This window comes from Trichoplusia ni, chromosome 12 (assembly GCF_003590095.1).
Source record: "Trichoplusia ni isolate ovarian cell line Hi5 chromosome 12, tn1, whole genome shotgun sequence".
Lineage (NCBI taxonomy): Eukaryota > Metazoa > Arthropoda > Insecta > Lepidoptera > Noctuidae > Trichoplusia > Trichoplusia ni.
In genome coordinates, this window is record NC_039489.1 from 10568679 (window position 1) to 10593563 (window position 24885).

Here is a 24885-nt window from a genome sequence, read left to right on the forward strand (position 1 = left end):
CTTTTTAAAAAGATTGTGAGATTAAATTTAATTAAAATGATCGTTTAAAAAGCGAATTTGCTAATTTATAAATGGAAAAGCTAGCCTAGAAAATCCATATGTTATTAAATGTCTTAGTTTATTATTTGCGGTTTATTGACCGGATTCGAATCATTTGATTCCAGATTGAAGGCCAGGTTAGTGCAAATATGACTTTTTAAAATTATATCTAATTTCTAATACATACTAAGAACGACTGACAGGAGGCGGCAACATCTTGGAAAAGTGAGCAAACCTGAATATCTTATACCGATTTTTGTTCATGCCAATCCGTAGTGAGATAGGGTGGTGATCAATGATCAATCCTTCTCCATTTGGAAAGAAGCTGTCCAGCTGTGGCTTTAATGTACCACTTATAATGTTTATAAACACCATGGCGTGACATAAGTAAAAATGTTACACAACAAGAACCCAGTAATACACAGGTTTCCAAAGGGAGCGTGCCTCACTAAATACGGACGTCCGGTGTAACCTGGGCGGTGGGATAACTACCGTATTTTATTACTGGGCAATCAATAATAATTAGGTCATATTAATATCGGAACGAGGTGTCGTAATTCTATAGTTTGTATAAAAAAAACTTGGATCAAATGAACTAAATATTTTTTAACGAAATTGGTATTATAACCTTTTGTGATTGATGCTTCTAGATTTTGGCTGCATGTTCCTTAAGTTAACCTATTATGTAAGTCTCTTTGAACCTTGTATGAAGGATTGCGAAACACTGACACAAAAACGCGGATGACGTCACACGGCGGTTCAGGTTTAGTCAGTAAGAGTCTGAAACTACACAGTAAATAAAAAAAATATATTCTACATTTTGCTTTTTCAGCCTAATTGTGCGGAATTATCAGTGTCGAGTTCGACTCTCACTTGACCGGGTGTACAATTGTCAAGCCTCAAGCTGTGACTCAATTAACGCCGGCCTCGACATTAGTTGCTATCAATAAATGTATTCGTTAATACAAAATAAAAGCACCCATGCATACATACATTTTATCAGACATTCATCTTTAAGTCGTAAGGCGACGGAAAAACTAAATGCTTTACCATAACACCATAACCGGGTACAGATAGCCATAGACCGTTTAATAAATGTCTTTCGGTATGAATGTTAGATTTCTATTAAAGTTACACTAAGAGAAGAACCTGTGTTGTGTGTTTGCTTTACATTCAATTGAAAATAAATGTATTTAATGATACTTGCCCACCTGGACAAGTTTAGTGTAAGGATACGTTTCCACTTGATATATGCTAGATATAAACTGAGCAAAGCTATGAGTATTAGATAACTAACAAACATAGTTATACATTTCTACATACATGCATACATAATACAGAAATATGTATATCACCTACAAATATATAAAACATTCAAGCTATAATACAAGATTTCCTTGTTTAAGACCAGATTGCTTTGCATCAACACTTTTCGTCACAATCATTTTTCCTGTGTGGGAATTCGGACTTTATTACATCAGTCAGGGTTACTAGACTAGTAAGCCAGTCATGCAGGAAATATAGCGAAATGTGTCTGTAAAGAAACAACAGAATCGTTTAGTTTGTCGCAGGCATCCTGGAACGGGACATTAATGCATTTTCACAACTGCCCTACGCATCCTTACACAAAACACACTTTTTTGTAATGCTTTTTTAATGACTGTCAGATATTTTCTCATCACATCTAAAGATCCTCGCACGACACATTTTCCTCATACATGTCGGTGGGAACGCAGCCTTAAATTAATTTACTCATGCAAGCTCTGGCTTTAGATTTAATTATCATTTCCATAAATTTGTAAAAAAAATATTTTTTTGATAAATGGATTGTCGAATCTCACAGATTTTTGTTTTAAATAATTCCACAGTCAAATCAATCCCTATTGTAAAGTGAAGATTTATGTTTTACTTTTTATTATCTTAATCGTGTTCATGTTCGATTTATAAACATATTTAACATGGATTTTGTCATTAATAATAAGAAACGAATTCCAAAACCAATGTACCATGCTCTATTGTGTTCGGTTCATCAAAAGTCTGTCACGAAATCTAGACTAAGAAACACCTTAATACAAATTACATTCCTCCGTTTTTACGAGTTCCAAATTAACTTAGATCCCTTTCATTGTTGGTGACGAAATATTTAGCATTCAGACGTTAAAATGTCGACAAATAACGAAGTTTCCTAACATATTTGACACCTACAGTAGGGTAGGTTCCTGTGCAGACAACTCAGCTCATTGTTCCACTTTTTGCCGTAACAAAGGCACCGATGAATCGGACTGCCGAGCATCCGAATGATCCGCAAGCATCGTGTATCGAACCAATGGAATGAAAACACATTGTCATATACATTGTAATTGTATATAATTGGTATTTCTCAAGAACAATGACGCCAAATTACTGTTTGACTGAAATAATTGCGTTATTTTTTTTTCGTTTTCATTACGAACGCCGCTTTGATAAACGCCGATTGTTTTGTGACGATGAATCGATTATTTTGTATCGATGGTGTATGAAATGTCAGTGAACATGAACCGATGGTTATTTCAAGGGGTTTTGTATAAAAAACACTTGCGCGAATTCTCGTGTAAAGTGGTAATTTTGATCTGATAGCGTCTTATGGTTACGTTGAGGCGAATTAAATTCGTTTAACTAAACTTCGACAAAAGTAAATTAGTAGCTGGTTGTTGAGCAAGCGTGTTCGGGCATTGTAAAAAATGTTGATGCAGAAAGTGTAACGTATAATAAATGACTAACTATTTTTAAATACTATCACATAGTTGGTTAAAGATAAGGTAGCATTAAAGCAATCAAAATACTAGAAAATATCATTGCCACAATTGCGAGTATAAGCTCTTTGCTAACAACCATAATTTTCTTAATAATGTCCCAATATCCATAACGCTTCTTAAAGTTCTGAAGTTTCCTTACATATTTACTCTAACATCACAGTATTGCCTAAACACACCAATTTCACTTTAAAGGTTCTCTCATTTACCTACATCTGGGATACTCATACAGCAAGCATACGTCTGAACTTATTCTACGTCTTCTTGAAGAACTCAACAACCGTGGTATAATTGATAGTAATCAGTATCATAAACTCGGCGGCACCTATCTTAACCTCTTATCTGCCGATCCAAATCAATCTTATGCATCAAATGAATACCACACAATCTTTCCTTACCTTCAAACTGAAGTTAGGAATGCAAGTTTTTGCGATAGTGCGGTTTATGTCAGCCCCCTATTCTACTGAGCTTTTTCCGTTTTATCTGAAGTATTAATGAATAACAATAAGAAGGAAAAAGTTACGCAGTTTGATTTAATATGTCTTCTTATCATGAGATTGAGAAGATAAAATGCGGCGAGCAATGAAACACAGTACTTCGTTTTAGATTTTCGATTTGTTATTTTATTTATGTTTTGTTCGCCTTTGGAGTATCGCCGAAAGGGTGATTGGTTGATTAAATTGATTCTATTTAAAAAAAGATCAGTCAAGTGCGAGTCGGACAGGTGCGAGTGAGGGTTCCGTACACATAATCTAAAAAAAAAAAGTTTTTTTTTAAGTTGCCTCTTCAATTTCCACAATTGCTTCCATTCAGAACTGTATGCTCTAAAAACATACCTTCCTACTTTAAATATTATTTAATTTATCTGAAGGTTACTTTTCCTCCTAGTTCGTACACAGCAAGACAGCCTCGTGTGAGGTCTCAGTTTCTACTCCCAGGCGTCACAAAAAGTTTTGTACCTTTTTCTTCAAGTCACTTCTCAGTAGGTTGATATCGTTTGGATTTAACAGATAAGTTGCGCGTGCGCATCTCTGCTTTTCCATAATGATGTTCAAAGAAAATGCTTTAGAATAATTGAGTAGGTTAATATACTATGTGTACATTAACTGAGAGTTACGTAAGAAAGCAATAAGCTCTAATCAAACGTCATTGTGAGCTCTGTCGTTTAATTTCTCTTTCGTGTCAATTTAAATGGCGAAAATATTTTATATTTTGAATAATGTCAAAAACGCAATGCGCGCTACTTGTAGCGTTACAGGAGAATACAGTTTAATTAAAGTTTTGAGGAGAGTAAAATTTTGAAACAAACAACATTAAATAATTTGTTACAAGTATTTTCTAATGAAGATAGGTACATCTATGCTAATAGTATGTTGGCATGATACATAGTTTAAACTTAACCTAACTTATCTAGAAGCACACAGATCGGATCCAATCGATTTTAATTAATTTAATTGACGCATTAATAAACTTTGTAGAGTTATCTGATGGGGTTAATTAAAGCCTACATTAATTACATTATAATTACGGTCGGACAATGACGCCACCTGTCTGAAGAATGCCGAACTAACGATCAATACGATCGATCGATCCGTGATGCGCGGGCGCAGACTTAAATACACGTACAGCAGCGGTTTTGCGATTACAGTCTGGATGTTTCAATGATTTTAGATTTTTTATTTCATTCAATCATATAGGGGATTTTTTTTGTTGCAATGGTACAAGTTTCAAGTGAAGTAACTGATTTAGATAATCTTATGTTGTTATAAATGAATAATTTTAAATTTCTATTTCTATTTGTTAATATCTTGTGTTTTAAGATTTTCTTTTAGTGCCATATAATGATAAGTACCGAAGAAATATGCGGACAAAGTCATCCCATAACGCATTATGCCTGACTCCGAATTTTGTAAACGAAAAATAAAACACATCAATTATATGTATTCTGAGGACAAATGCTTGTGTGAACGCCTGTACGAGTCATGCATATCTTTAAAAAATCTACTTTTCGGAAGTCTATTATCCCTCCAAATAGGCAAGCTCACTAAGGTATCTAAAAATATACGTTATTTTTTCTTCGGAAATAAACCTTACGTTCTTTAGTTTCGAAAGCCTTCATTCATATTTGTATAAAACCCGCACAAGTAAATCTTAAACTGAATTCGATCTTCTAAAATTAACACTCCAATCGATCAGATTGACACACAATCTAATAAAAGCCAAAATCAATGCAAACTCACCCTTACTCTGAAAAACATAAAACCCAAAATAACCGCAAGCATAAAATTGCAATCAAACCATCCAATATATTACTTAAAAATTAAAAACAAAGGAAATTCGTTCTTAAGTCGATGAAATAAGAATCAAAACAAAGGCAGGCTGTTGTTTGTTTTCAATTGTTAAATATTAGTGGCGGGTGCGCAAGCGCACAATAGCGAGCAGCGCCATCTGCCGGCGCGCGTCGATCATGGGCCGCGCGACGAAAAAATCGCGTCGTCGAGCTCTATTGATACGACATTGACGGATTCGGGGGATGTCGGGTAGGGCTGCCACGCGCGGGTTGTGGGTTTGATTTTAAATCATCAGGAGTCATTTGTATATATTTTTTTGGTCACGTCTATTTTTCATTTATGTCAGGTTTATCGAATAGAATTTATTAAGTAGCAGGTAAGGTATCGGTGAAACATCGTATTTCATTTGATGACAAATCTTTGTCATCAAATGAAATACGATTGCTGATTTCTTGTCACTGTTTAAAATGTTTTTGGAGTAAGTTCTTACCATGAGAATTTTTTGTTACAAGTTCTGCTCTTGATTTTAGCAAGCAGGATTTTAGCTTATTATAGTTACGTCTATAAACATACGTATATCACGTCTATATTCTGCAAACTTTTAAAAATTAAGAACTAGATATTCAAGATATTTTTTTTGCTATTAACCAGTATTTATTTTAGTATCAACTAAGCTGGCCTCTCAAGGATACTATGCTCCAAGACCTCGAACCTCCAACAGCAAGTGACAACCCTAATATAATATACATGGCACAGACGCCGCCATGACATGTTTACGGGCCAATTATTTGTATGGATTCCGCCGCAATAATGATTTCTTGCGTCCGTCCGTCTGTCCGGTCGTCCGTCGGTCTGTTCGGCCCCATTTATATATTCCAAGCGTTTTTACATCGGCATTTTGAATTTTGATTTTACGCAACTTTGCGTCAAAGATTTATTGATGATTTACGTAAATGTAAAGCGAAAAAGTTCACTCCAAAGTAGAGCAGCCGTCAATCAATTTGGGTTTATAATAAACTAGTTTTTGGACGCCGGTTTGTCTGCGTTTTATAATATCGTTTTAAGTAATGTGTTCTTCTTGCTCTTTAATGTTTTTACTCACGCTCTGTAGCTTATATTATCGATGATTTTTCAAACATAATAAGAACGGTATTCAAAAAAATGCTATTCGGTACGTCAGACAGATTTCCAAAAAATATTGTTATTTCTTTTGTCTCGTAAACGAAAAATGTAGGACCAGGAAAATTAAATCTCTGTGACGTCACTTACCAGTAAGCTTTTTTACTAGCAAGTGATGTCATTAGGCCCCACTAACATACATTTAATTGTCTTTAGTGCTTTTCATCTTCCTTGCTTTAATGATGTGATACAATGAAAACTACGTTTTAATATAATAATATTTTATTTTATTTTAATATTCTATTATGAATATAAAACTATATTAACCAGTCAATTTATTAATTAATTCGAATATCACTTTTACGTCTTTAATAATAATTATGATAAGTCTGATTCAAAAGATAAATGTTCCTACTTGATATACCGATTTAAATTACGTGATTATACAGGTGATATTTCATTTGAAGTCTAGAACATGATCTATTTGTGTGACTCTCATATATTTTATGCTGTCCACTTGAAGGGCGCACGCGCACTGCATTTTTCATAGCGTCCGTTCAATCTTTGCTTTTTTTCTATATATTTTTTATCAAGTCTTGATAAAGAAAATCATATTTATTTTTTAAAGGTTGCTCCCAAACAAATATAAAAAAATATTGTGTTTTAAGTAAAATTGTTTGTTCATCCACCTTGAAGTGTTGGTTTTATTTGTTTAGGTGTTTTATCTAATTAAATTGTTAGTACACTTTTATGTTATGTTATCACAGTAACACGGGGATGTAGCTCAGTGGTAGAGCGTTCGCTTTGCATGCGAAAGGCCCCGGGTTCGATCCCCGGCATCTCCAAATAACTTTATGCTATTGCAGTGTGTTTCATATATATTTTTTTTATAATTATTTTTAGTATACATAGTTCCAGCATTTTTGCAAGAAATAATCTTTTGTTATTAGGCATTTTAAACTTTCGTTTAATAATAAAAGGCACGGGTTTGACCACCTGCAAAAATAGAAATAAATTTATTTATACAGTTGTATAAAATATTTTTAATTGATAGTGGGTTTTCTGTCAGAACAGCATATGGGGATGTAGCTCAGTGGTAGAGCGTTCGCTTTGCATGTGAAAGGCCCCGGGTTCGATCCCCGGCATCTCCAAACTTTATTATTCTGACATGTAATAAATAATTAGCTTTGTATAATAAAATATAGTTAGTAGAATAACACTTAACCATCTCCTCTGTACTTCAAAATGCCAAAAAACCTCATTTCCAGCCGGATTATTTTCCGTGTTACCTTCTAAGCTTCGGCTAGAGTCTGATCTTTCGTTTACTGGTTCTTTATTTCTATGTCACCCAGATCCATGCAAGAAGTCTAGGCTGTGGTGAGAAGTGTTGAAAATGATTTGACATTTTATGAATTGAGAAACTTTTTTCAAACACCTTAAGTAAATTATTATGTTATAGCGAAGTTTAGTTCTTTGATGACCTTCATTTTTTTGATAATGTCGCACTTATACGAATTCATTATATAAAAAATAATATATATACTATTCATTATACTGCTCTACAAAAATGTAATTAGAAAGCCTTTGTTTCAATTAATCTAAACATGGATTGATTACAGCATTATATGTATATTTATTTATACAGTTGTGTACACAAGCTATGTAATAACTAGATTATGGCATTCGTAGTTTTCTGTATCAAGGGGATGTAGCTCAGTGGTAGAGCGTTCGCTTTGCATGTGAAAGGCCCCGGGTTCGATCCCCGGCATCTCCAAACCTATTTATGGTTATGTATTTATCTTAATTAGCTTTCTCTATAAAACATCACTTAGTCAGAACTTGCAAAATGTCTCTTCTTCTCTGGCACTGCAAAGGAGATACAATGTAGAGAACATAATGATCACTACGAATAATACTCTGTCTATCTGTTTATATGGTGCAAGTCTCACGGACTCTTCTTAGCTTAGTATGCATGGAAAACATGCCAGGAGTAACCTATCTTCTGGATAAAAATAGTATTTATTTATAGATTTATAGTGCTGTAGCCCAACTTAGATCATAATCTAGGTTTTCGGTCTTATTTTCTTCCTTGACTAATTTGCTTAGTTTAATGAAGCATTCAAAGACTTTTCTAAGTGATACTTAGATATTGTATTTAATTTCAAAACTGCTCTAATGTCATGATTTTTTTTCGAGTTATGTGCGATGCTTACTAGGCCTGTTGAAATCCTTCAATTTCCTTCAATTTGTTTTGGCGCCATTTCGGGGAGTCCTAAGACAAGCAGTCTACCGAGCTGGACTGAATTATCATCAAATGTTTTAAAAGACCGCCAAACGAATACATTTAATCCTTGCGTTGCGCGGGGTTTTACAAACATTCAAGATAACAAACAAATTAATACATAAAGATACTCCAACCCAGAACAAGTGTTTAATCACACGAATGATTGTCCTACGCTGTTGTCGAACCCGTGACACGTCACGCACTCAAAGCGTGTGGGGATGGGGTGATGACGGATACCACTCTGCTGTCCGTAAAGAGACTTGACTTGATATTGCTTCAAAAATTACAAATTTCAAGCTAGAAATATAAAGGCTTTGACTGTTTTAAGTTGAGATATTTTTAGTTCATTACGTATTTATTCAGGTGCTTAGACAAACAATTTAATGAACTAGTCGGTAAAATTAATGTAGTATATAACACGGGGATGTAGCTCAGTGGTAGAGCATTCGCTTTGCATGTGAAAGGCCCCGGGTTCGATCCCCGGCATCTCCAAATTTATTTATTGCAGGCTAGTCACAATAATTAGCTTGCGCACTTTGCAAAAAATAATAAAGGGTCCTTATGTGTTTTTCTAATGTTACGTGAAGATTAAGAGTATTTATAGAAAACGACAGGTGAAGAAAGAACGAAACAAATAGTAAAAATTTTAGATTTTAAACTTCGAGTGGAAAAGATGAATGTATTTACTATTTAGATTGGACCTCAAAAATACACATTTAACTACGACAGAGGAAAATAAATTAAAAAGGGGAACAATATAGCTGAAAGAGAAAAGCACAGATAAAATAGGTTTAACAGTATTAGTATTGATAATTCTTCATAACGTTTCTTTCATGTTGTTTGTAAAAACCTGCTAATTATAATTAAGCCAGTCTATGAGTATTCAATTCATACTTTATTTGTTCAGTTGTGCTCCCATTAAACTAAAAAGATCGGTAGATTCTAACTTTACATTACAAGGGGATGTAGCTCAGTGGTAGAGCGTTCGCTTTGCATGTGAAAGGCCCCGGGTTCGATCCCCGGCATCTCCAATCTTTATTTATTGTCTACTAGTCAACATAATTAGCTAACACGTCCCCATAGTCATATCGTAGTTCGTTAGTTTGTAATATTCCTGCAAGGCAATAAAAGGCCTAAATATGGCTGGATCAAATACATTTCTGGTAAATCTTCTCTCTAGAATCACTCTAAAAGATAAGGTACTCACTTACTCACTTACTCACTTCTAGTTTGGTTTAGCAGAAGTCTTAAAGTCCAAGATGTAGAGCTTATGCTATCAAAATCAGTATCATCGCAATGGCTTCTGATTGGCTATCTATGAGTAACGAAATTTTTAGTTCATTCTGTATTTATTCTGGTGCTTTAAAGAATATACTGAATTATATAGGTAATCAACTTATTGTGACAATAACATAGGGATGTAGCTCAGTGGTAGAGCGTTCGCTTTGCATGTGAAAGGCCCCGGGTTCGATCCCCGGCATCTCCAGGTTCCTTTTTTGGTAAAAACTGTCTTCAATTAGCTGTTTCTCATATATTGTTTTACAAGAACTGGGTTTGAAACTTTCATTTGGTATCAATAGACTACAATTAAAATGTCAATTATATTTTATTCATCAATTGTTGCTAAGCCCTAGAAATACAAGAAAAACATATGTTTTCATCTTGTAAAACAGTTTATTGCTTATTGCCAAAAGATAATTTTAGCAATATAGTTTAATATAAAAAGTTTGGAGATGCCGGGGATCGAACCCGGGGCCTTTCACATGCAAAGCGAACGCTCTACCACTGAGCTACATCCCCAGCTACAATTACTACTCATAACGGCGTCTAGTTTATTTCGTTATATACTCGACAACTGTATAACATATGTACGGCTAATAGACTTACACAATCGGAACTAATCAACTTACAATAGCGTTTAACGAGTACAATTATTAACACCGCAAACAATATAAATACCTTAATGTTTTAAGAACAAGGATTAATATCGCATACTTATGTACTTGCGATATCCACCCTTAACGCACTGTACATAGATACCACAATGCGCTCGAAAATGCCTTTGGGGGAAAAGTCAGAAGCATGATGAAAATGAAGTTTTACAAGTGGAAGACTACAAATAGAAATACATAATTAAATAATAAACCTCAGCTTTACACGGCGCAAAATTTTCCTAGTAGTCCAAGTATATGATGCCACTAATAGACAAAGGAAAATTCTTGCACAAGTATATATAATGCAAGGACGTCGTAAAGTATCAAGTTATCTTTCGTTACATGAGTAAATTACCTGACTTGCGACCATACTAATCAACATTTTAGTGTCATGCTTAAAAGCATATTTGTCAATCCATTTTAAGTGGAAAAGCAGCATGATATTGAAAGCTACTGTTAACCAAGTGATAGTTTCGGGATGGGCTATCAGATAGCTAATTACCATCAATATAATACAATAAATAAATTTGGAGATGCCGGGGATCGAACCCGGGGCCTTTCACATGCAAAGCGAACGCTCTACCACTGAGCTACATCCCCGTGTGCTTTAAAACCTCAAACGACTGACATGTGTAGTGAAACTAAAGAACACCTGAACAAATTAACTATGAATTGAGTATACATAGACTAGTCTAGTAATTTAAAGATGTTGTTAACCATAAATATAAGAGTCATCATCATCATCCTAGCCTTTCTTCAACTATGTTGAGATCGGCTTCCAGTCTAACCTTATGTAGCTAAGTACCAGTGCTCAACTAGGAGGAGGACCCCACAAGGAGCGACTGCCTATCTTACCACCTCAACCCAGTTACCTGAGCAACACGGTACCCCTTAGTTAGACTGTTTGTCAGACTTTACAGCCTCTGACTACCTGTAGCGACTGTCAAAGATGTAAGAATAACAGCTGGGACCCAAAATTTGTGCAGATGCAGCTTAGCCACGAGCTCCTCCGTTCAAATACGTATTTGTAAGCTGCCTGTTTTAAAATAAAATGGGATTGGGCCAACCTCAACAAAAAATGGATATAACTTTACCGAGTGGACTGTAATTGACCGTCAGCGTGGAAAAATCGAAGGGAGGTGTATGCCTTACAGTGTGACAGTAACGGCAAACCAAGAAGCAAACGAGTGCTGTGGGATATTTTGTGTGGAAGTTGATCAGTTATAGTATTCATAACTTCTTTTATGTTTCTTTTTTATGAGCGCTCCGATGATTTCACCGTCTATCCATAGTACAAGATTCACTCTCAAACTCTTCTTTTGCGGCAATTGTGTACCAAAATATCCCCCAAAGGCCTCGTTTGCTTCTTGGTTTGCCGTTACTGTTCCATTGTAAGGCCATACACCTCTATTCGATCTTTCCACGCTGACGGTCTATCGCTAGTTATGTTTATTTGCGAGTGATGGCCGGCTCGATTGCATTTTATTTTTAAACAGTCAGATGATTATCTGTAAATCATCTTGTTATACACAATTTTTAATATCTACTTTGTTTCTGCTTTTGTCGCTTTAGGTTTGGCTTATAGAAACCTTTCTTCATCGACATTCAGTTATCCTACTCGTTATTTCAGCTTATTTTCACACCATAATATATTAAGTGCTGTAATGTTTTGAAATTTAGATTTTTAGAACATTGCATTGCATAGAATGCAACATAATGTCTATTAATTATGTTGAGCAAAGTGCCCAAGCTAATTATTGTTACTTAGACACAATAAATAAATTTGGAGATGCCAGGGATCGAACCCGGGGCCTTTCACATGCAAAGCGAACGCTCTACCACTGAGCTACATCCCCTCGTAGTTAACATGCTGAAACAAACGTTTTCATCGAAGACCAACTGAGTAAATATGAAGAACCACTATTTTATTACGAAAACTATTTGAAGAGATAGAGCAACTCAGGTTCATTAACAAAACAAATTTAGCTAATAATATCATCTGTATCTTTAAAATTTGCCCAGAATCTCTAGGTGCAACCATTGAATATCTAATAGAGACATGGAAGAAACTGGTACTGTTCCATGTCAGCTTTTCCAAAAGTATCCCAGTCTGGTGAAAGAAAAGTATGACCACATCGGTGAAGGTGCTTCAGTTAGAAACTCATAAAAGTAACTGGATACCTCATTTTCAAGAGCGTTCGGTAACCAGAAATGTAATTATTACTCCCTTGTTTAACATAATCTGTAAACTGGGAAGAATTTATTGCATAGATTTCCGACTTTTACGAACAAAAGGGTCTGTATTCCGATGTGACTATGGGTCCGGTTTAAGCTAATTATGTTGATTAGTAGACAATAAATAAATTTGGAGATGCCGGGGATCGAACCCGGGGCCTTTCACATGCAAAGCGAACGCTCTACCACTGAGCTACATCCCCTTGTAATGGTTGTCTTTAATAAAACTAGTAGTACAGTCAATCCGTGTATTTGATTTACAACTGAACAAATAAAATATTAACTTATTCTATTCAAAGACTTGGTTTATCTTTTTATGACTTAATTAATTCCTATATTAAAAAAGTTATTTCGAAGTGATAGGCTATAAACTCTATACATAAACTCAAATAATAAATCAAGCAAGGTAAGATATACGCTTTACGGAAAAATACTTCTTTGTAGAGTCGAGTTTTTGATTGCCAGAGACACAATCATTTATTTATTTTTTCTAACGCGTATTTAACAGTATTTCTCGACTAGTTTTGGCTTTAGGTTGCCGAGAGGGTCGCGAGCCGAACTTTTCGACCAGACAACTAGCTCGAGTCGCGACCTTGCCGCCACGTTAATATATGAAAGGAAATCAGGTCATTAAGGACTCCAGTACGACTGAACATGAATTCGCCTCAGACGTTAATCATCTATTCAAATAGAAGCAGAGGCACACGATAAATGATCTAGCTATTAATAGTTACAATAACACGGGGATGTAGCTCAGTGGTAGAGCGTTCGCTTTGCATGTGAAAGGCCCCGGGTTCGATCCCCGGCATCTCCAACACACATTTTTTGGTATTTGTTTGGTATGTTTATCAATGTTTGGATAAACATGCTAAAAAAGGTCACCAAGTCACGTCATCAGGGCTGCAAAGAACTAAGATGCATAAAGTTTTTATTAATTGAATAGTTCTTTGAAATATTTTATGCGCTTTTGTTTCAGGTTTTTCTTATAGGTTTCAAGATGCTTACTAATGATAACATGATTTGTCAACTTAAAGTAAATCTTCGCTGAAATTTGTCAGCTAGTGACAATTTCAGCGAAGATTGCATTTCCTAACATATTTTTCTTCATCATCATTGGGCTGTTGTGACAAGGTTTGGGGTTAAACCAAAACGTGAAATATTCCTTAAATTGCCACTATGTAGTTATTTAGTGGCAATTAAGGTGTGTGTTTTCAAGTGACTCTAAGTGTGACGACCTCCGTGGTCGAGTGGCGTACGCACCGGTTTCAAGGTGTCGCTAGCTCTGAGGTCCCGGGTTCGATCCCCGGTCGGGTCAATGTAAAAATTCACATTTCTACATTGTCTCGGGTCTGGGTGTTTGTGGTACCTTCGTTGTATCTGAATTCCATAACACAAGTGCTTTAGCAACTTACTTTGGGTTCAGAACAATGTATGTGATGTTATCCGCATTTATTTATTTATTAATGAGTAATTCACAATTTTTTATGCAAGTAGGCAGCAAGGTTTCCACACGCACATGCGACAGTTTCAAATACCTTTTTTAATAAACAGAGCACTTAATAAGTAAAGTTTGGCTGTAATATCAGCAAGTACCAGGGCGGCAGAGAGGCAAGGAATTACAATATTCCGTACAGCCGCCTCAAGCCGTTTGTAGGCCGAGCACGTCTCCTTATCGATCGTCCCGAGGTGTTCACAGAACGTGGCCGGGATCGTGCAGCCTCTATGTAGGAATAACGTGCTGATGGTGGTGTTGTTTTATCAGTATGACGGCGTTTCAGGTACCTGGGATATTGAGGAATAGTTCTTCGTGTAAAAGGAGAGACGGTTTTGGAGTGTTATTGATGTATTAGTGCTGTATAGATTTTGATGAGATTTAGAGAATTTTGACCAAGGAGGAAATGGTGGAATGAAACGCATATTGTGATGGTTGGTTCTTGATTCTGTGAGGCCTTTGTCCCTGGAGGGAAATATAAATGGTATAAAAACGTCATTAGATGTAAACGGTATTGTACTAAGAAGTTGGTCTCTTTAAAGATAGTAATAAAAATATGAGTTTATGAATTTATTAAAAATAGAGTGTTGCAAACACCTGTTTTATTAAACAAGTTAGGTACAAAGAAAACTGAAAAACCGGTACTCTCTCTCGGCATCGTATTACATCCATTGTGGCTTATATAGAGGGGTATTTATCATTTTTCTATAGATATTTTTGCCCTTAATTCATCTCTCGGCTACTTAGCATCAGCATATACTCCTTAGTACTTGACTCGGGACGTCACTTTTTTCCTCATTGCTAAAGATTAATTAATCATTTCCATTTGATTATCAGCATATTTTTCCAGTACGTCTAACTGGTCACACCTAACCTCCACGTTATCAAACTCTACACATTTTTCCACAAAACCCGGTCGTTTTCAGGATAATGCCGAAGTCTCCAAGTCTCCATTTCCTCGTGCCATCGATCGACCAATACGCCTCCCGAATACATAATGTTCAATCTTGGTAGATTTTGCTGTTGAGATATTTTAAACCGTATGTTTTAGATGATAAGGTTTATTCTAGATTGGTTTTGGCGGTTTTCATGCGTGCAAGTTGGACCTTCGAAGGCCAGTCAAGGACGCGTGTATAATGTGTTTTTATTTTAATTATTTTGAACATAAAACTACTTTTATGATTAAAGAAAGAAACACTTAATACAGTTTTAAGTGGCGTGATGAATAAAAATACCAAATTTTACCTTATTGTTTTTAGTTATTTTATCACATTTCACGCAATGAAATGCATTTGAAAAATTAAAGGATTTATTTTTGGCTTTGTTCTCAGTCAGTACAGTCGAAAAATCTCTCCTATTTTACCCATTAAAAAAAATATCTAATTGTAAGGTAGGCTACGAAACAAAGACTACTTCAACCTTAGTTAGCCATGTTCATATCTTGTTGTTCTAGCTTTAGCTATATAACGACCGCATAATATGATAAAACAAACTCCAAACATTATCTAACTACGTAGTCTACGTAACTTACCGTAGCGGCTACGGCGTAGCAGCGCTACGCTCATAAAACAGGCATATTCTATAACGTTCAAAACTAATTTATTAGCATCAGTGACCCAGAATGCCCCGTTAGCACCACGCCTTCCCGCCAATCGCCGCGCCCCACGCCTCGCGAGCCCCCCAACCGACCAATGACAGCGCGACGTTCGAAATTTAAAACGTCGCTGTAGACGTATACCCGTTTCTGTCACTCTTGGTCCGTTCGCACCTCTGCTCAGACGTTTTTTTTGTTGTTTTGTTTTATTTGTATGAAAACGAAATTTATTTTTTTAATATGTACAAAAGTTGTTTTATTGCGAGGTTTAGCTTTTCTCTTGTTTTATTTATTTGAATTATTTAAATTTACCTATACATTACTTAACATTTTTTTTAAATCATATGTCAGGACACATTAGTTTGCTAATAAATTACTGACAATTAATTTATAATAGTCACTGCAGTCATAACTAAATCCATCTACGAGTAATATTATTTATGACTTTATTAAATGTCCAAATTTAATATCAAGCATTGTTTAAGGAATATATCCGGGCATATATCATATAAGGGTGCGTCAAAAAAATCTCCTTAAAGTACTAAATCAGAATTACAGGCTTTTAAGGTGACCATCGTAACACCAACCAGTTTGCGAAGACCCTTGTGATCAAGCGGTATCTTCTAAATAGTTTGTGATCACGGGTCAGCTTGTGTTGGTTTTTGTCCCTACTTGTGAATATGAGTTTTATAAATAAGAGTTAAGTTGTTAAGTGGATGCGTGGTCATGGATAAAGGGGTTGGGTTTAGGGTGATATCTTAGTTTTTGAGTTATTTACATATTCTTTCTACGTCATCTCCTAAAGTGTATTGACGTCTCAACACAAGTTTTGTTTCTTGTAATCAGTCTTTTAAGTTTTTGGGAGAGAATCAATAGAATTTCATGAATTTTTCTTTTTTTACTATTCATAATACTATGACATCTATTTTTAGTCTTTTTCTTCCAAAGATTAAAGCTACGTCGAGGTATCATGCATATGAAATTTATGTCTAAAGAATTGTTTTAAAAACGATCGTAGTGACTACAATCATTAGTACCTTCTTTAAAAATAGTAAATATTAGTTATACGTTTTTTTATAAAGTTACTCGTTTTACGAATTCAAAAACGAGTAATGTTACAAGTAGAGGTGGCAAGAATTATGTAAGTTCTTTAAAAAATGTATGTGAAAAGTTACTGTAACAATGCGTACTAAGTATAAGGAAGCAGAAACCTAAAATTAACCCTAACTCACCTCCAATACTCTTCTATATAATTTCTTAATTTAAACTGAGAAAAAGAACCACAACTAACAATTACAACTCATACAGCATTGAAACAAAGTCAAAACACCGTTACATATTACTCACACCTCTGCCATTTGTGTCCGCAATTATTATCTTCATAACCAACCTCAAAAGATCCCTCAACAACCTCTAAAATCCCCCACTATCTTCCGTAACATACTGCTATATTTAAGGCAGGGGAGGCCAAGGGAGCTCAAGTTATACTGGTCGTCTTATTGCTTTGACAGTTAGAAATGTCAAAACGTTTGGCTAGGTCACAGGTTAGAATGTAAAGCGTGAGAATATTTATTTTTATTTTCATCTTGCGGTACTTTTTTTTTGGTTAAATTTTGTCGCCGCTCTTAGTAATGGATAATGACGTAAGTTAGTCATTCGCATTATGGCGGCTTGTTTTGTGTTTTTTTTTAATGTAGTGTCATGAACTGTGGCTGTGAGTCATTTTTAAATTTAGTATAATAGTCTAATTTTAGGTCCGGGATACTGCTTGAAGAAATGGCGATATTAGTCGTCTCAATAAAAAAACTTCTTAAAATTTATGTTTTAGCTTTTAGGACAGATTTTAATTCTAATAAATACCTATACGTAAATCAAACATAAAAAATATCAGTATCAAGTCATTTGTGTTACTTAACGAATTAAAATTAAAATCTTATTATGCCAACAAAAAATCCTTTACCAGATGAGCATTAGAAAAACATTTTTTTCTCATAACATTTTGGCGAACGTAATTAGGGCACACCCCATAACAGCGGGACGTAGTATGAACGTGACACGCTGGCGCGTCACGTAAGCCTAACCCAATTACAGCGACGTGACGTTCAGATATTCGACAGCACGCTCCGTGCAGCCGTAGTCGGGCTTGTTTCGTATGCCCGCCGTATGGCCGGGCCGGTTCGGCGCACACATCCACCCGCACGCCGTATAGTTTTGATACCAGATCCTCAATGACCGCTGGACCGACAGACTCGGCACACGTGTTTTTACCTCCGACGACGTATTACCAAAATGCATGTAAATATTGACGCATGCACTCGCGCGTGTATCCGATCGTGTAGTGGCGCGCGCGGGAAAAGTTTGGCAGTTGACATTCGCGCGCTTTGTTTTTTTATTTTTTTCTAACGCAAGTGTGACTGCGGTAGGTCGCATAGTGACTGTGCTGTACTGAAATGTGAAAAGTGGGAAATATAACTCTACTGTGATACAACGTGAATGTTCAATGATATTTTGTGGATTTGTGCTTTATTGCGAGTTGGATATATTAATATAAAATTGGTAATTATTTGCAGTTGCACTAAAAATCTCAAATGACTCGGCAGAATATATTGAGTCTTGTTTTTCGTAATAATTTACGAGTAAATAAGTTTTGTGACTGTTTAATTAACTATTAATTAAACAATCGCTAATTAAAATTAATCGAACACCAAAACGAATCAGCGCAAATAAATCTAAAATTAAAAACCTAGAATCGTCTCTTGCGCATATGCCCAATACAAACAGCTGTTATTTCTTGACAAACAAAAAAACCTGTTAATCTTAAATCCCTTGAGGTTAACAAAACATTAACGCAATATTTAGGCTCTGTGTAAATACTGGGTACGTCACTAATAGGTGCCGATTTGACAGAGAAAAACAATCAGTAGGCAAGAGTAGGCATAGTGGGCACTCTGTCAATATATCGGATGTTCCGTGCGATGTGTACACTACATGGGAACTTATCTCAGGAATTCATTGTTTTCTAATCGCTTTACAGATATTTTTTTGTGGGATTCTGCTAATATGATTATGATATCTTTTGCTTTTCATAATTTGATTTTTAGGCTAGTGGCTTTCAAAGGTAGAGCTTAAAATGTTTTTTTTTTCAATAATATGGTAAGCGGTTTTCTAATACGTAAATATGTAGGTGTCAGAAAATAAGTTCATTCTTCGCAAACGTTTCGTTTTTCATTAAGCTTGAATTACGTTTTCGAATATTATAAAAAATATGTACTGTCAAATGTCCTTAAACAATTTTTACCACAGATAATAACAAATAAATTCATTTAAACCTCTACCACCTGAACTCTACAATTTAAATCCACCTATTACCAACTTCAAGTCTACATAGAATATTTCTAGATCTATATCTAGGCAGAAATATCTAGATAGTAGTTTAGTTGATTAGTTTGTTACGTTTGCTATTAGCGTTACGTACTGGCAGCTAGGCCCACCCGCGGGGTCTGCCCGGGATCGCGAGATCATGGTATTACCTACCTTTTTATTTTACTTACAAATTGTATGATTAAATATACTTTAAGAATGTATTAAATTGAGGGACCGCTTTAAGTTCAATATTTAAAATAAAAATGTTTTAAAAAAAAGAGTTCTTTATGAGCCAATTGCAACTAAATTATTAAATTTTCGGCTCTTCGTTGGCCGAAATCTAAGTACTATTTGACTAAAGAAGTTTGTTTATAATTTTTATTTCGGTTACTTATAATATATTAAGTCGTTTTTAAGATACAGGGTTTTAAAGTTACATAAAATAGACTAACAATAAAAATAATATACTTATTAATACAAAATCGTTGTTTGTAGACGTAGAAGGTCTTCAAATATTTTTATAGGGAAGGTGAAACCAGCCCCTAGATTTTTAGACCTGCCATTGTTAGTTTTAGTATCTTCTCTACACAAAATTAGTAAAGTTTTGTCTAAAATGAAAACATATTTCAACGTCAAATTCAACAACAGGAATACATTTTCTTTCTTTTATTCCCAATCCTTTTTGATAGCATTAAACCTTACCTTCCGTTGATATCGAGACCTATCATAACTATTGTGCCCCCGAGCGATGAACCTTGATCTAACATGACGCTACCTAACATATTATTACTGCGCCCACGTCTGCTACCGAATGATGTCGAGTTATTCATTAGACGTAGTTATTATGATAATTAATTGTCACTATATGTTAGAAGCCTTTATATTTGATGATAATATAGTTAAAGTTATTTATTAGCTAGATAGGAAAGGCATAGGACATTTTTTTTTTGATTTTTCAAAAACAAAACTCTTTGCTGAAAGTTTCACAATATTTTTTATAAATGAATCCATAAATGACCCATTGATGGGCACAGGTCATTCTATTATAAGGAAGGTTTGAGCATACATCGCGAAGATATTTAATTTTTATTATTTACAGCTTCTAAATATGCCTATGAATCAAACAGTAGTAGGATGCTATCAAATAAAGCATAAACAGTGTTTCTAAAGGTGAATAATAGATTAGATTTCAGGCTTGTATTTAGTAGACTTCTCTTAGCTTTATATTAGATGCTTAAATGCTTAGCTCTTTATAAATTTATGTGCATATTACAAACTGTTTCAAAATCAAGAAAAATATCGTGAGCAAACCAGCGCAATCGTTCTTTTTTAATGCTAACCATACGAGAAGAAAATCAAATTCTTAAATAATTAATTGTTATAAGCATAGGGTAGACCTACATTGAGAATACCTTTTTCTATCTTGATAGTTCAATATAGAAACGACTACAATACAGCATCCAAAGAGTTTTTATTTAATTCAGCTTTTAAAAAGTTTTATTACACGCAGAAATACGGAAATGGCCGAATACACTTCGTGTGTCATGAGATCATGGTATTTGATAGAACTAATATAATCCCGCTACGATAATATTGATTAGCACACATATCGATTGCATTTGTCTTGACTATTTAATTAAGCGGTCAACTAGAGAAATTTGTCTCGGTTTGGATTTCGTAAAACATTGGTATTAAATTCCTAAAATGTTTGTCAGATTGGTTGGATATTGGGAGGTATAGAATAAGTAAATAGAATTATCACGAATACTGTATTTGAGGAATAAAGACGAGAGAGTTTATCATAATGTTCTCGTATTTTTTCTTAATGTTTCAAAATCATTTTCATATTTACTGAATTCCACCTTCGTCATTATTGTTCGTAATTAAAGTCATATTTTCTCCTGTCTTTTAGATCCTTCTCGCTTCTATGTTCGTCTATTCACAAATTATTATATTTGTCGAAAACAGTGCCGAAATAAAGAACCGACAGCTAAAAGTTTCCATCTCGCTGACACAACTTGGAAATAATTGAAAGCAGTAAAAATATTTTACACCGCAAAAATATTTTGATTGCTCTCATAAAATGCGATATCTTTTTAACTCGAAAACCTTTCATCAAACCATTTCATTATTCCAGCCAGTATTTAAAACACAAATGACAACATGGAAACAAAAAAATGAATTTTGAAAATGGAACCTTTCTACGCCATTTGCAATCGAAGTGTTGTAGCTGAACTAAATAAATAGTGAAGTGTAAAAATGTGTGAATGATTTAAAATGGAACATTAAGTAATGATGGAGCACCCTGGTGGTTTCGCGTCTTCACCGTGGGCGGCCATGCTGGGCCATGGTATGCATGGCATGATGCAGCACGAGTATTCCCATGCGCACGCGCACGCATCGATGCCGATGGATCTACATGTGCCCCAGCCTTTTCCTTACTACCGGTGAGTGTTAAGTTTTTATTAGTAATTTTAAGTGTAGATATATGAAAGGATTTTCGTGTCTTTTGGGATGAGGATGCGAAATTTAGTGCTTAGTGCGTTTGTACAAAATAGTATGCAGCAGAAAAATAATGTTTCGATTTACAATTGTTGGCAAATCATTTTTATACTACAAAAATAAGTTTTATTTTGTACAGACATTAGACGCTAAATCTGATGGATTCTTTAGCAGCAAAAAAGATTTGTTCACATTTCACAAGAAATATACATTTGTCGTTTTTTTTACTAACTGTAATGTATCCGCAGAAACTGATCGTACTCGTAAACGGAATGCTCTGCCCTAAGCCAAGCTAAACCTTTCTCTACAAGGATAACTGGTAGTCAGAGCTTAAGTGTTCATTTCGATTATACCTTCTAAGATTAGTTCATTTTGGTATGACGATCTTACAACACCTTTTATGGTCATTAATCCTGGATAATTTATTCTTTTCACGATTATATCAAGTAAAAAGAATGATTTCTCAACCCCCCCCCCACATACCGACTTCCTTTCAGCGATCTCCGCTCACGATTGGTAGTTTTTTGAGGCCCAAAGCAATTAAACCTTAATTAACAATTATAACACTATCCAATAAGCATAGGGAATTTACATGTTAATAGGGGCGTTTTTCGTTTGAGAAAGAGTCTGGCTAAAAAGTGGTGAGTCAGATATGGTTAGTTATTAGGACTGGATGCCGTCGGCCGCGCGGCCGGGGTTTTTGCGCGTGCGCATATATTACGCGGCATAGCGCACGCTTGTGGAAATTATTGTACGTTCCCGTGTGTGTGTTAACTGCCTTTTATTAACTTTATTTTCTAGTTATACTATGTGTCTAGTTCTTATGTAAGCGGTGAGTTCTGTTGATGTCTTTATACATATTCAAACCTATGTAAAACATGAGGTTTTTAGCTACAAAAGTTGTGGAGTTGCTTTTAATTTGTATAAAGGTATATAATTATATCGAACATGGTTTTCTAGTTGTTAATACGATAAGACAGCTCTTCATTCTAGACATTCTTTTAAGAACCTTCGTTTATTCACATTTTCTCAAGCGACGATGGGCTCGGCTTCTAATTACCGGCGTTACCGCGTTCAGCCGAGAAAACACATGAAATAATAAAAACGTTTAAACTGCTGCTAATCTGAACCGCTATGGGACACTCAGAAAAATTATCATACTTCCAATGGCAATTCTTGTCCTACATGGCCGGTTTTCTCCGAATACTGTTATTTCTGCCCGTCATAATATGACCAATACTTTCTTCTAACATTGCCACATCTAGGTTGAATAGTAAACTGTTGCAATTAGTTCTAAGACTTGAGCTAAGTCACTGATGAGCTAATTACAGTGTCTGGTGGTTGCGTCATGCCTTTCTGTGAGTCTTTTGTGTTTTGGTTCGAATCCTTGTTGGGTAAAGATTAGTAGGAGTATAGTTAGGATTTGTAATAGGACTCTTTTTTCATAATTTGTTTGCAGCCATTGTTATAATTACTGAAATTATTTTAGCTTGGCCACTTTAAAAAAATATTTTATTTTGGCGGGTTGTCCAGACCTCTAGGCCAGGAAGAACACACTGATTCGTTCAATGTAGCGCGTCCGGCCCAAGACATCTAAGGGCATCACAGGCCTGTTATTATTAAAATTTTGTTAGAAGAGATTCGTTTTTTTTATGCCAAAGTTATATTATTGCATTTGTGTAAGTGTCCGCGCTTTACAGTTGCAATAAAGTTATGTTAAAACGCAGTGCCTGTAGTATGAGCCCTCAATATAGACTGTAGGTATATCAGATTGATAAATAAATACGGAGGATTACGGTAGAGGATAGAGCAATGATCTACATATATCCAAAGATTTGAATAGTCAATTCATTCATTCATACAAAGGCATAAAATTTAGACAATATATATTTTAAAACACTCTTGAGTTTGAAAATGTTTCATTCTAAAATCAATTTCTCACACAAGGCGCAAATCCAAATCTAAACCGCATATCGAGAAATCGATTTCTTTTTAATATCGATCCCCAATCGAATGCGATCTCAATGACAGTGATCACGTGTCGCCAGTCGCCACTAATGCCCTTTCGCACTGTAATCTGTGCGCATACGCAGCCCGAAATTACGTTCGAAAATGGCGGCAAGGTTGTCATTTGGCGCGCCGGGACCGCAGTCACAAACAATAATTATATGGTCAAGTTATAGTAAAGTGAGGTTCCGATGTCCACTTCCTTTGTTCGTTTTCGGACGAATCGGGATGAATCAATGATAAATTTTATTGGTAAAAAAGTTAGTTCCGTTTGTTTGCTGTTTCTGTTTATTTGTGTGTCTTTAAGAGGACGTGTCAAAGGAAATAGATATAACCTGAACAAGATCTGCGGTTTGAATGAAGCTAAAATGAGTGGTGAAATTATCACTGTTCTATTTAACAATATAAGTTTTGATTAAATCGTATTGCTAACATTTTCGTATGGTAATAGTTTGTTCCCATGAGAAGCTTTTATTAACTTTAGTTAATATAAATTATGGGATATGGGTATGATGTGATATCACAAAGACATCATTTTATGTGTATTTGTGCGCTTGTTACGTGCCCAGAAGAGTAAAACTGTTAGAAAATAATTTGGTATGATGGAACCTGAAGCCCTAGATTAAGGCATGAACACTTTGCAGTGATAATTAACCACCTTGCGTAGATCTAGTTTATCAATAAAGACATGTAATAGTTAGCTACTAAAAAGAATATGGATAAGTAAATTAATGTAAAAAAATTCGGGCTCCATAATCTATACTAATATTATAAAGAGGAAATATTTGATTGTTTGTTTGACACGAATAGGCTTCGAAACTACTGGCCCGATCTGAAAAATTCTTTCACTGTTGAGAAGCTACATTATCCTCGCTGAACATAGGCCATAATTTATTTAAAAAAATATTAGGGTTCCGTAAGAAAATTGCGATAATGTAGCCCAAGGTGTCATAACTTATATCTTGAAACCACGCGAACGAAGTCGCGGGCAACTGCTAGTATTACAATAAAAAAATTGTATGACCAAAGTGAAGGCCATCGAATAATAAAAATTAACAAACAACTAACATATCAAGACGTATTGTTTCTTGGAAATGTGAATTTACTTTAAGATGTCGTCAAAAGTAATGCGCTGACTTAATCGAGCCGGTTTTAAGAACTGTCGAACTGACTCAATCGGGAACCGAAATGATACCGTACTTTGGAAAGGATATCAATTAACAATTAGTCCTT

The 24885-nt window shown here is 35.1% G+C and overlaps 11 non-coding genes across 11 annotated transcripts; 7 read left to right on the forward strand and 4 right to left on the reverse strand.

Annotated features, from left to right (window-relative positions):
• The first annotated feature begins 7014 nt into the window (after positions 1–7014).
• Trnaa-ugc lies at positions 7015–7086 on the forward strand. Its single transcript has one exon. It is a non-coding gene; the product is annotated as a tRNA-Ala (tRNA).
• Positions 7087–7320: 234 nt separating this feature from the next.
• On the forward strand, positions 7321–7392 carry Trnaa-ugc. The gene has a single exon. It is a non-coding gene; the product is annotated as a tRNA-Ala (tRNA).
• Positions 7393–7943: 551 nt separating this feature from the next.
• Positions 7944–8015, forward strand: Trnaa-ugc. Its single transcript has one exon. It is a non-coding gene; the product is annotated as a tRNA-Ala (tRNA).
• A 930-nt stretch (positions 8016–8945) lies between these two features.
• Trnaa-ugc lies at positions 8946–9017 on the forward strand. The gene has a single exon. It is a non-coding gene; the product is annotated as a tRNA-Ala (tRNA).
• Positions 9018–9484: 467 nt separating this feature from the next.
• Positions 9485–9556, forward strand: Trnaa-ugc. Its single transcript has one exon. It is a non-coding gene; the product is annotated as a tRNA-Ala (tRNA).
• A 383-nt stretch (positions 9557–9939) lies between these two features.
• On the forward strand, positions 9940–10011 carry Trnaa-ugc. Its single transcript has one exon. It is a non-coding gene; the product is annotated as a tRNA-Ala (tRNA).
• A 242-nt stretch (positions 10012–10253) lies between these two features.
• Positions 10254–10325, reverse strand: Trnaa-ugc. The gene has a single exon. It is a non-coding gene; the product is annotated as a tRNA-Ala (tRNA).
• A 662-nt stretch (positions 10326–10987) lies between these two features.
• Trnaa-ugc lies at positions 10988–11059 on the reverse strand. The gene has a single exon. It is a non-coding gene; the product is annotated as a tRNA-Ala (tRNA).
• Positions 11060–12243: 1184 nt separating this feature from the next.
• Positions 12244–12315, reverse strand: Trnaa-ugc. The gene has a single exon. It is a non-coding gene; the product is annotated as a tRNA-Ala (tRNA).
• A 510-nt stretch (positions 12316–12825) lies between these two features.
• Trnaa-ugc lies at positions 12826–12897 on the reverse strand. Its single transcript has one exon. It is a non-coding gene; the product is annotated as a tRNA-Ala (tRNA).
• A 539-nt stretch (positions 12898–13436) lies between these two features.
• Positions 13437–13508, forward strand: Trnaa-ugc. Its single transcript has one exon. It is a non-coding gene; the product is annotated as a tRNA-Ala (tRNA).
• The last annotated feature ends 11377 nt before the right edge of the window (positions 13509–24885 follow it).